Here is a 10,727-nt window from a genome sequence, read left to right as displayed (position 1 = left end):
CGGTTCCAGAACCGGGACAAAAGGCCCTTACAAACCGGGACTACAGGCCCTTTTTCTACCAGTAGAGATTGTTGTTCACTGAAATGCTAATGCATATAGTATACATCTTTGTTTTCAAATAGTTAAACTTCAATGGTATTAACATATATGGCTTACTGAAATGCTATTCTAAACGTATATGTAACTCTACAAATCCAAAGTAACATAATTATTTTCATGTTTTCATAGTAAGAGTAAATATGATATACACTCCTATAAACGTAGACTAACCAATTTCTACAAGTAACCAAATGTTGCGAAATACATAGAAATATGAAATATTATGACGAATAAAAATAATACAATTTAGCATTAAAAATCGTATAGAAGATAAAGCAAAAATATGCGCTAGCCCGTGCGAATGCACGGGTTGACGACTAGTCATGCTTAATCTCTAAACATTTTCCGTAGCAACGTACTAGGCACATCTACCTTCTCCTAGGGGTACTGTGAGGAGCAAAAGATGGAAAGTTTGTCTCAGCGTCACCTGGCTTCAAGTCCAGCATACATATGGCGCACACCATGCTCGGCGTCACAAGAGCTCCAGGAGCGGCAGCCTTTTTGGATGCGCGGATTAGGGCATATGGCTCGCAATAGACCAAACACTGCCGGACTGATGACATGAGGACGTCAATGTCGAGGCACTGGACGAGCCCCCATGGCTGTCGATCTAGTGACCGATCATGGCAGTGTAGTACATTGGCGGGTGAGCTAGATCCCCTGGTTGGCGAGTTGCTGGGGCGAGGTCAAAATCGATGCTCACCGGACCATCGACGAGTATCCCATGGATGAACTCACGGCAAATCTCGTAGTTTCGGAAGACCGTAGTGTGCTCAACCTCGACATATTGGTCAAAGGGCGCCTGGTCATCATCGAACGAGGCATGGATGATCCATATCGCTGGTGAGTGGGCCTGGATCCCTATCTTGCACCTCCTGTGCGACACAACCACATAGTCGTGGATGCACAGGGAGGTCGGGAGATCGCTCTGCTGGAGGAGGGGCACGATGCGGAGGAAAACTCTCCCATGGCCGACGACGTGCATCCTGTGATGACTGCCACGGCTAAGGTGGCAACACCATGGTCTTGGAGCCCGCTCTATCTCCCCAGGAAAACGAAATGACCTCTACTGTTATCTCACGCGCACCATGGTGGACTGTAGAGCTGAAAACCACGGCCGTAAACAGAAGGGATGGTGTTGAGGGCCTCCTACTAGGAACGGGAAGTTTTGCATGATGAGTTTGAAAACTTTTCCATTTTCTCCCTAATTAATGTTGGTAAAGACTGCAAAAAGCTCGTACAGAACTGTGTACTTTTATTAACTGCATGAGCGATTCATATACTGACATGCCCATGTTTTCGTTGTGAGATGCTGGAGTACTTCAGCTTAGATCAGAGCAAGATTCAGTAAGATGAATATTACATAGATTACTAAGGTGATAAGTTCATAGACCTCCTTGCGGAAGATTTTTACAAAAGTGTTTCCCACATTTTTACAAAGAAACTCAAGTAATTTTGAAAGTGTTGGGTCAATTTTCATAAACGTTTGTGTCATTAGAAAAAAATCATTATAAGAAATCCATGTAAGAAAAAACCTGTTTGATAAATTTATAGAAATATGGATGTAATTAAAAAAGTGTTGAATGCATTTTAAAATATGTTTGAGTTTTCAGAAAGTGTAACCATGTAATAAGTAGTTAATATATTTTAGTAAGATGGTCATGAGATTAAAACATGTTGAATGGTTTTTAAAATATCCTTCTAATTAAAAAATTTCATGCATTACAAAATCCTGTAATTTGAAAAGCTTGTGACACATTCTTAAAAAAATCATCTAATATCAAATTTACTTGTTATGAAAAAAATTAAAAGTTGAAGGAACACTAGAAATGCAAAAAACAATGTTAATACGAATAGAGCAGTAACTTTGGATTTTAAAATGTTTAGATTTGAAGTTTATTCTTTCAAATGTGGTGGTTTATGATTCCCAAATATTTATTACCTCGGAATTTATTCTTTCTTTCATTTTTGCGGGGAAGAAATTTATTCATCTGTTATGTAATCTATCAACATCTTTAGATCCGAGATGTATGAGTCAAGCACCTTCAGCTATCTAATCTCAGAATCTAAAGCAGAAGTAATCCATCTCACCTCACGCCGACAAATTTGGCACTTCGACTCTTGATAGAACCATGCTTTGATGCACGAGATGTGGAAGGCGTTGGTGTGGAGGCACGGCAGCCGGACGATCTCCTTGTCACCAGGCTCCAACTCCAAACGGCGAATCGCGCACACCAGGCCGGCTACTGCCAGAGCTCCTACTACAACGTCCACCTCTTTGCACGCGCGAATTACAGTCTGTGGATGGCCGAAAACCAGACATACCAGTAATGACGGGAGGTGGATGTCGATGTTGAAGGGCGGGACGACACCGTCAAGGTTTTCGATCTTGGGAATGATCTCATCAGCGAAGTGCATTTGCGGGTGATGATGGTCCCTCCCAGTTCTCGGGGATAGGCCCGTCGGCGAGCATCCCGTGCATGAGGTCGCGGCAGGCTTCGCAGTTTCGGAAGATCGCATGGTCATCGTTGAACGAGGCGTGGATGCTCCACCCCGCTGGCGAGTTGGCGTGGGTCCTGATCCTGCGCCTCCTGTGCGAGACAACCACGTTGCCTCAGGTGATGAATGACGCGCAGGAGAACACTCCCACATCCGTAGACGTGGTGTGTGGGAACGGTGGCAGCATCATGCTCCCGGCGCCCGCTCCCTCGAGGGGATAGACGTTGTGGTCCACCATGCTGCGGACCGGGACGGGAATCGCCTCCTTGCCGTTGGACATGTCCAACGTGATGTAGCTGGGCGGACGGATCTCGGCGTCAAACTGGTTGATGAGGTCTCTGGCGGAGCGCCAGATGTTGCTACCGACCGCTTCCTGGCCCGACAGACGCACAAGCTTGAACCGGCATACGTCGGGGCCGGACTTGCCGGGGCCGTAGGTGGCAGGGATGACATTGTAGAGGCCTTCCTAGATGTAAAACTTCATGAACCTTTGCAACGACTACAGAAAACTAAAGCGAATGAAATTCTCAACTAAACGCTCACGTCTATGGTTATGATGTCGATCCCAGACTCAACTCATGCAAATATGGTTCCAGGCTGTAACTTGCTGACTGCAAAGTGCAAACATGGCAAACCAGGCACAAGAAATACAAGCAAACAGTTCAGTTGAAGGTGTCTTAGCGCTGCGTACATCCAATGATACAATCGATAACAATGACAGAAAGGTTCATGGCAACTGAAAATGAAGGCGAAAAGTTCCTGGCAATTGGAAATGATGGTAACATACAGGATCGTTGCCGATCGATCACTGATTGCGCCGTAGTCGATGCTCAGCTCCCTCATCGGCAGGATGGTCCCCATGGCCAAGACCATCAGGTGGGGGCACGACTCGTCTTCATGGCCCCGGACCACGAGCTGGACGAAGGCGTTAGACCCGAACCTGTTGTGGCTGATGTAGGCCGCGCTGTTCTTCCTCTTGGACACGTCAGGCGTGTACCTCGGCACTGGGCACTGCGTGAGCTGGAGCGGTTCCTCACCGTTTGTCCGGAAGCGTGGCCGCAGGGGCGTACCCAGACTCAATCCACCTCGGTGGAAACTTCCTTGGCTCGATGAAGCGCGCCCGCTCCTCCGTCGGTGCGCCGGTATTGGCATTGGCGTTCGCGCAATGCGGGGGTGTCCGCGGGGAGCACGTCCCCGGTGAACTCGCAAAGGAATGCGCCCAGCTGGATCAGGCCCATCCTCCTCACGCCCCACTTCGTCTCGTTGGACCGGAACACCTCCCGGCGGTGCCTCATTCCGTGCTGGGTCACCTGGTTTGGGAGGAATGCGCTTGGCTGGATCAGGTCCATCGTCCTCACGCCCCACTTCGTCTCGTTAGAGCGGAACACCTCCCGCCGGTGCCTCGTTCCGTGCTGGGTCACCTGGTTTGGGCAGTTTGCCGTGCACCCGCACGACGCGCCGCACTCTTACACTGTTGGGGATGCCGAGGAGGGAGAAGGAAGACACACATAAACACAAGAGGTAGAAGAAACACACTCAGCTTTGGCACGCACACACCTTATGCCATTTTCGGTAGTTCCCAACACCACACAAAAGAACTCAATTAGAAAGGCTTAAATAGGCACCCAACACAGCTAGCTAACACACAGCCACGCACCCAGTTCCTAGCATGCACACACACACAAACATAGCAAGTCGTGGTCAAGCCACTAACGGCTTGATCCACACCCGTAGCTAGCTACCCACACAACTCGGCCAATGCATGCATGCATGATGCATCCATCCTTATCTTAACTAACTACTCCGGCTACATGCAAGGTTCACGCAACAGCCACACGACTTGGCCATTTTAATTAGGGTACCATGCATGATGCATGTAGCTTCACACGACACATCTGACCACACTAATACATGTGCACATAGGCAACATCTCTCCACGTGCAGTGATCACTTGGTCAACGAAGACACACCTACATGACGACGGCTACTCATTTCCTGGCTTGCCAAATGCTAGCGTGCACTCGCTCTATCTCTATGCTACTGATCCGGCCGCTAAGCTATGTTGCCGAGCATGCGCTTTTCTTTGTACTTGGCTGACTAATGCAACTCTACGTGGTTATTACACCATGCAACAAACTAAACATCACCTAATCTTAAATACTTCACACTAATAACAATATTGTTATGCTTTATTCCTCTCCAGAAGCCCATGGTCGTCGATGTCGTCGGTGCAACACGTAGACGGCCGCCAATGTTATCTTGTCACGCCGATTGCCGCCATTGCCATTGGCTTCGATGAGAGACGCACCTCCTATGCCTTCACCACACCCTTGTCGCCGGCGACACACCTTGTCGATGACTCCGATGTGGACGATGAACTCCTTGTCACCGGTGGTCCAACTTACCGAGCATCATGCCCTCCTTCTATCGTGACGCAGCTTGACGTCGACAAAGAACTGGACCTTCACACATGAGGGCCTCGCAGCAGCCGTGCCGCATCGAACATTGCCCATGCCGTATTGGCGAGGTTCAGCCCCTCCGACGAGCCTGTGAGCGTGACGGAATGCACGATCCTTCTCCGGCCATGGCTCTGAATACCAATTGTTGGGACAAACCCATCGGCAATGAACGCCGAGCAGCCTCCGGCGACACGAACGCCGGACGGGAGAAGACAAACTCGACACGATCTTAAGCACACGAGTGTTTGCGGCGACGTATGCGCACACACGCGGAATCTATACAATAAGGAGATGAACTCAGCACAGGAGAGAAGCTAGCAGAATCACACACGCGAACTCACGTGCCCACACTCTCTCCACACCACGACACATACATGGACTACATCTTCAATTGTCTTGTCACCAACGAGGCAAACCGCACCTACTTCAGTTCCCTGGTTGGAGAGCCCTTGCAAATGCTTATGCGATGGAAGCTGGGGAGAGAACCACGTTCTACCTCGAGTATGATCGGGACGAGATCGCGGTCTACTATAGGCCCGTTGGCAGCTTAGCTTCACTTAATCCACACTATGACCCTGAGTTCGCATACCGAAGAGTCTAATTAGTAGGCATCCATGGCAGATCATGTTATTACCACCTCTAGTTGAAGTTGTGTGGTACTTGCCTCTTTTCAGTACTTAGTTGAACTATGTGAATTAGTACATTGTTGATCTTAAATGCTATTATTTGCCACTGTTTTGTAATGTCAGAACTTGATTTAATTACTATTGTTAATCTGGATTATGTTGTTATTTTGGTGGGGATAGCGCATATGTACTACTTTTATTTCAAATCTGAAAATCAAATTGATGAATATTAGTAGCGGCGAGTTTCACGTGGCACGCCATAGGTATCTAAAATACTATTAACGTGATCCCCCATGCTAGCATGGCTATTTTTTCACGCCATAGCTTGACTTTTCTGCACTAGTGGCTCCAAGTCCAGCATACATATGGCACACACCACTCTGGGCGTCACAAGAGCTTAAGGAGCAGCAACTTCTTTGAACGCTCGCAGTAGACCAAACGTACCGGATGTCGAGGCATTGGACGACACCCCCATAGTTGACGCTTTGGCAGCCGATAACAATGGTGAAGTCCATTAGCAGGTGAGCCAGGTCCCCTAGATGGCCAGTTTCGACGGTAGGGTGGTAATCGGTGCTCATCGGCCCGTCAGCGAGCATCCTGTGGATGAACGCATAGCAATCTTTGTAGTTTCAGAGGACCACAGTGTCCACGACATCGACACTATGGTCAAAGGGTGTGTGGTCATCACCGAATTAGGCGAGGATGCTCCACACTACTGGTAATATGGGGCTGGATCCCGATCCCATGCCTCTCGTGCGACACCACCACGTAGTTGTGGATGCATAGGGGGATGACGCGGAGGGAAACTCTCCCATGGCCGCCGACGAGAGTCTCTATGACCTCAGCCATGGCCAAGGTGGCAACAACATGGTCCCGGCGCCTGCTCTCTCTCTCTCTCTCTCCAACGAAACGAAATGATCTCTGCAACTATCTCATACGCAGCATTGTGGACAGTCAGACACGATTTCTTCTTATAGCCATAGGAAGGAAGGCGTGCACGTAGGCTGTAAAATGAAGTGATGTTGTTCAGGGCCTCGTCCTAGGAACGGGAAGTGGGCCAACTACCTCTGACCGTTAGAAGAGTGCTGCATGATGAGTTTGAAAACTTCTCCATTTGCTCCCCAATAAACATCGGTAAAGACTGCAAACACATCAGAGAGAACTGTACTTTGATTTACTTCATGAGGGCTTCATATACTGACATGCCCATTTTATCGTCGTGAGATGATGGAGTACTTCAGCTTATAAGACCAGAGCAAGGTTCAGTAAGATGGATATTAGCTAGATTACAAAGGAGACAAGTTCATAAGCCCCGTTGCTGAAGATGAGCAATTCATAGATAGAAAATGTTCATGTAATTAAAAAGTTTTTTCACATTTTTACAAAGAAATTCAGGTAGTTTAAAAAGTGTTTGGTGAATTTTCATAAATTTTTGTGTCATTGGAAAAAATTCAATATTAGAAATCCATGTAATCAAAAAATTCTTTGATACATTTATAGAAGTTTGATGTCATTAAAAAGTATTGAATGGTTTTCAAAACATGTTCAATGTATGAGAAAAATGTAACCATATGTAATAAACTAGTCCATATATTTTTAGTAAGATGGTCATGTGATTAAAAAGTGTTCAATGATTTTTTAGATATTCTTGAAATTAAAAAAATTCATGCATTACAAAATCATGTTATGAAAAAAAGTGTGCGGCACATTCTTAAAAAGATCATATAATTTCAGATTTACTTGTTAAGAAAAGAATTAAAAGTTGAATTAATACTAGAAATGCAGAAAACAATGTTTTGACAAACAGTGCAGCATGTTAGGGATAAAAAAATGTTTACGTTAGAAGTTTATTCTTTCAACTGTAGTGGTTTAGGCATCCCATATATTTATTTTCTCAATATCCTTGGCTCATGGGTAAAGATATATATGCCTGGAGAAGGCAAGATTTGAATGAGAAGAATTGATGCAAAATATCATGCTTCATCTTTAAACATTTTCCATAGCAACGTAGTAGGCACATCAACGTTCTTCCTCGGGTTCTGTGAGGAGAAAAATATGCAAAATTTGTGTCAGTGCCACTAGGCTCCAAGTCCAGCATACATATGGCGCACACCTTGCCCGGCGTTGCAATAGCTCTGGGAGCGGCAACCTCTTTGCATGCGCGAATTAGGGATGTGGCTCGCAGTAGACCAAACATTACCGGAGTGACGACAGGAGGATGCCAATGTCGAGGCACTGGACGACGCCCCCATGGTTGTCGAACTGGCGGTCGATCACAATGCCCATTGGTGGGGGAGCCAGGTCCCTAGTTGGCCAGTTGCTGGGGCAAGGTCGTACTCAATGCTCACCGGCCCGTCGGCGACTATCCCGCATATGAACTCATGACAATCCTCGTTGTTTCGGAAGACCGCAGTGTCCACGACTTCAAAGCTATGTTCGATGGGTGCCTGGTCATCGTCCAACGAGCATGGATGATCCACATCGCTCGCGAGTGGGCTTGGATCCCTATCATGCGCCTCCCGTGTGACACAACCATGTAGTCGTGGACGCACAGGGAGGTCGGGAGATTGCTCGGCTTGAGGAGGGGGTAAGATGCGGAGGAAAAGTCTCCCATAGCTAATGACATGCGTCTCTTTGACCTCCTCTACGGCCACGGTAGCAACACCATGGTCCCGCGCCTGCTCTCTCTCTTTCTCTCTCTCTCTCTCTCCAATGAAACAAAATTAGCTCTGCAGCTATCTCACACACAACATGGTGTAAACCAAACATACCAGCAGTGACGGCACGTGGATGTTGATGTCGAAGCGCAGGGTGACGCCCTAAAGGCTATCAATCTTGTGGCCGATCTCATCGGCGAAGTCCATTTGCGGGTGATCATGGTCCCCCCAGTTCCCGGGGCTGAGGTCGTAGTCGCCGCTAACCGGCCCGTATGCGAGCATGCCATGGATGAGGTCACGACAGGCCTCGTAGTTCAGGAAGACGACAGGGTCCACAACCTCAACACGGTGGTCAAACGGCGCCCAGTCGTCGAACGAGACGTCAATGCTCCACCCTGCCAGCGAGTTCGCATGGGTCCGGACGGCGCGGTAGTCCATGTACCATCAAAATATCAGTCTACACCTTAAGGGGCATTGTAAAATATTTTTTTTTCCAAATTTCATTCATAGACATGGTTGGCACATCTATTTGAGCAGGTAGAACAAATTTGGGGTGCTTTGGAGGTGGTTGAAAAATCACCTTTTTACAAAAACTGGCTTAAGTGAGACTAAATGGTCCCTCGTGTTTAAGCGTGATTTTTTCGACATCCTCTAAATCATTTATAATTTTGCACACTTGATATGTGGCACAAATATAGCTATGTTTTCAAGGTTTTAGAATTTTTTAATTTTTATTGAATCTATACTGCACTGTAGACTGACTGATCAAAATATCGATCTACACCTAAAGGGGCATTATAGGATGCTTTTTTCCAAATTTATTTCATAGACATGTTTGGCACACCTATTTGAGCATGTAGAATAAATTTGGGTGATTTCAGGTGGTGGAGAAAATCGCATTTTCTACAAAAACTGGATTAAGTGAGACCAAATGGTCCCTCGTATTTAAGCGTGATTTTTTATACCTCCTCTAAATCACCTATAATTTTGCACACTTGATATATTACACAACAATAGCTAGGTTTTCAAGGTTTGTAATTTTTTTAATTTATTCTTTCATGTAGACTGACCGATCAAAACATCGGTCTACACCTTAAGGGGGCATTGTAGGATAGATTTTTTTTCAAATTCCTTTCATAGTCATGTGTGGCACATCTATTTGAGCATGCAGAATAAATTTGGAGTGATTTGGAGGTGGTAGAAAAAAATCACATTTTCTACAAAAACTGGCTTAAGTGAAACCAAATGCTCCCTCGTGTTTAACCGTAATTTTTTCGACCTCCTCTAAATCAGCTCTTATTTTGCACACTTGATATGTTGCACAAATGTAGATAGGCTTTCAAGGTTTTATAATTTTTTTTTAATTTATACTGCCATGTAGACTCACTGATCAAAATATCGGTCTACACTTTAAGGGGAATTGTAGGAAACATTTTTTCCAAATTTTCTTTCATAGACATGTTTGGCACATTTATTTGAGCATGCAGAATAAATTTTGGGTGATTTGGAGATGGTGAAAAAATCACAGTACAAAATCCAGTACAAAATCTTGCATGGAATTTTAAACTTTGCTCCTTGTACATATTATGGCAAGCGATCATAAACGTCCATAAAACTGGGTCCCCCATAAACCAGTGAAGTGACCATGGATGATGAAAAATTCTAAATTGAATTGCATGCACTAGGGAAACCTAAATCGATGATGAATAAACAAATCTAAGTAGGAAGTGCAGGTTGTGAATCAAAGTAAGTTGAGATTCGGGCGATTCATACATTAGGATGCAACTCCGGAAGCGATGGGATCGGCCGGGGGCCAGTTCTATAGCACCGCCGCCGACGACACTGCCACCGCGGATGTCATGGCTTATTCTTCTTCCTGCCACCGGGCACATCTTTTATAGTGAAAGGGACCAGGAGGAGGAAGAGGACGATGCCGACGACGGTGAATTGGTTCCTCTCGCCGGGCTCGTCGGACAGAAGGAAGGGGACGAGAAGGAGGACTTGACCTACTAGATCTAGACGTGGTTCTGGTCGTGGACGTGATCGGTTGAAAGCACAATATTTTACCCTGGACCATTATGCCCTTCTCTGATTGAACTAATTAGGTTTATTCATTTTTAGTCCCCCCACCAGATCGGACGGCTAATAAAAATCGGAGGATTAAGTACTCGAAAGTACTCCTAGTACTGCCCCAATCATCGTAAAAGAGCTCTTTTCTAGCATGAGCGGTAGGCTGAATACCACCGGTTTAAGTTCCTACCGCTTATGTGACTGAACATAACTTACACTTCAGTATACATCATTTATCGTTTATGTCTTTATGATATATCACTTGTAGTAGAACATCTTCAGTGCAGCTAATTCCTCACCCAACTTTATATTGTTGG

At 46.0% G+C, this 10,727-nt stretch overlaps 1 pseudogene; it reads right to left on the bottom strand.

Annotated features, from left to right (window-relative positions):
* Positions 1 to 2,713: 2,713 nt before the first annotated feature.
* Positions 2,714 to 7,969, bottom strand: LOC125526534 (annotated as a pseudogene).
* Positions 7,970 to 10,727: the final 2,758 nt, after the last annotated feature.

Source organism: Triticum urartu, unplaced genomic scaffold (genome assembly GCF_003073215.2).
Source record: "Triticum urartu cultivar G1812 unplaced genomic scaffold, Tu2.1 TuUngrouped_contig_10418, whole genome shotgun sequence".
Classification (NCBI taxonomy): domain Eukaryota; kingdom Viridiplantae; phylum Streptophyta; class Magnoliopsida; order Poales; family Poaceae; genus Triticum; species Triticum urartu.
The sequence above is the reverse complement of the archived record's forward strand: the minus strand, read 5'-3'. Positions and strand labels throughout refer to the sequence as shown.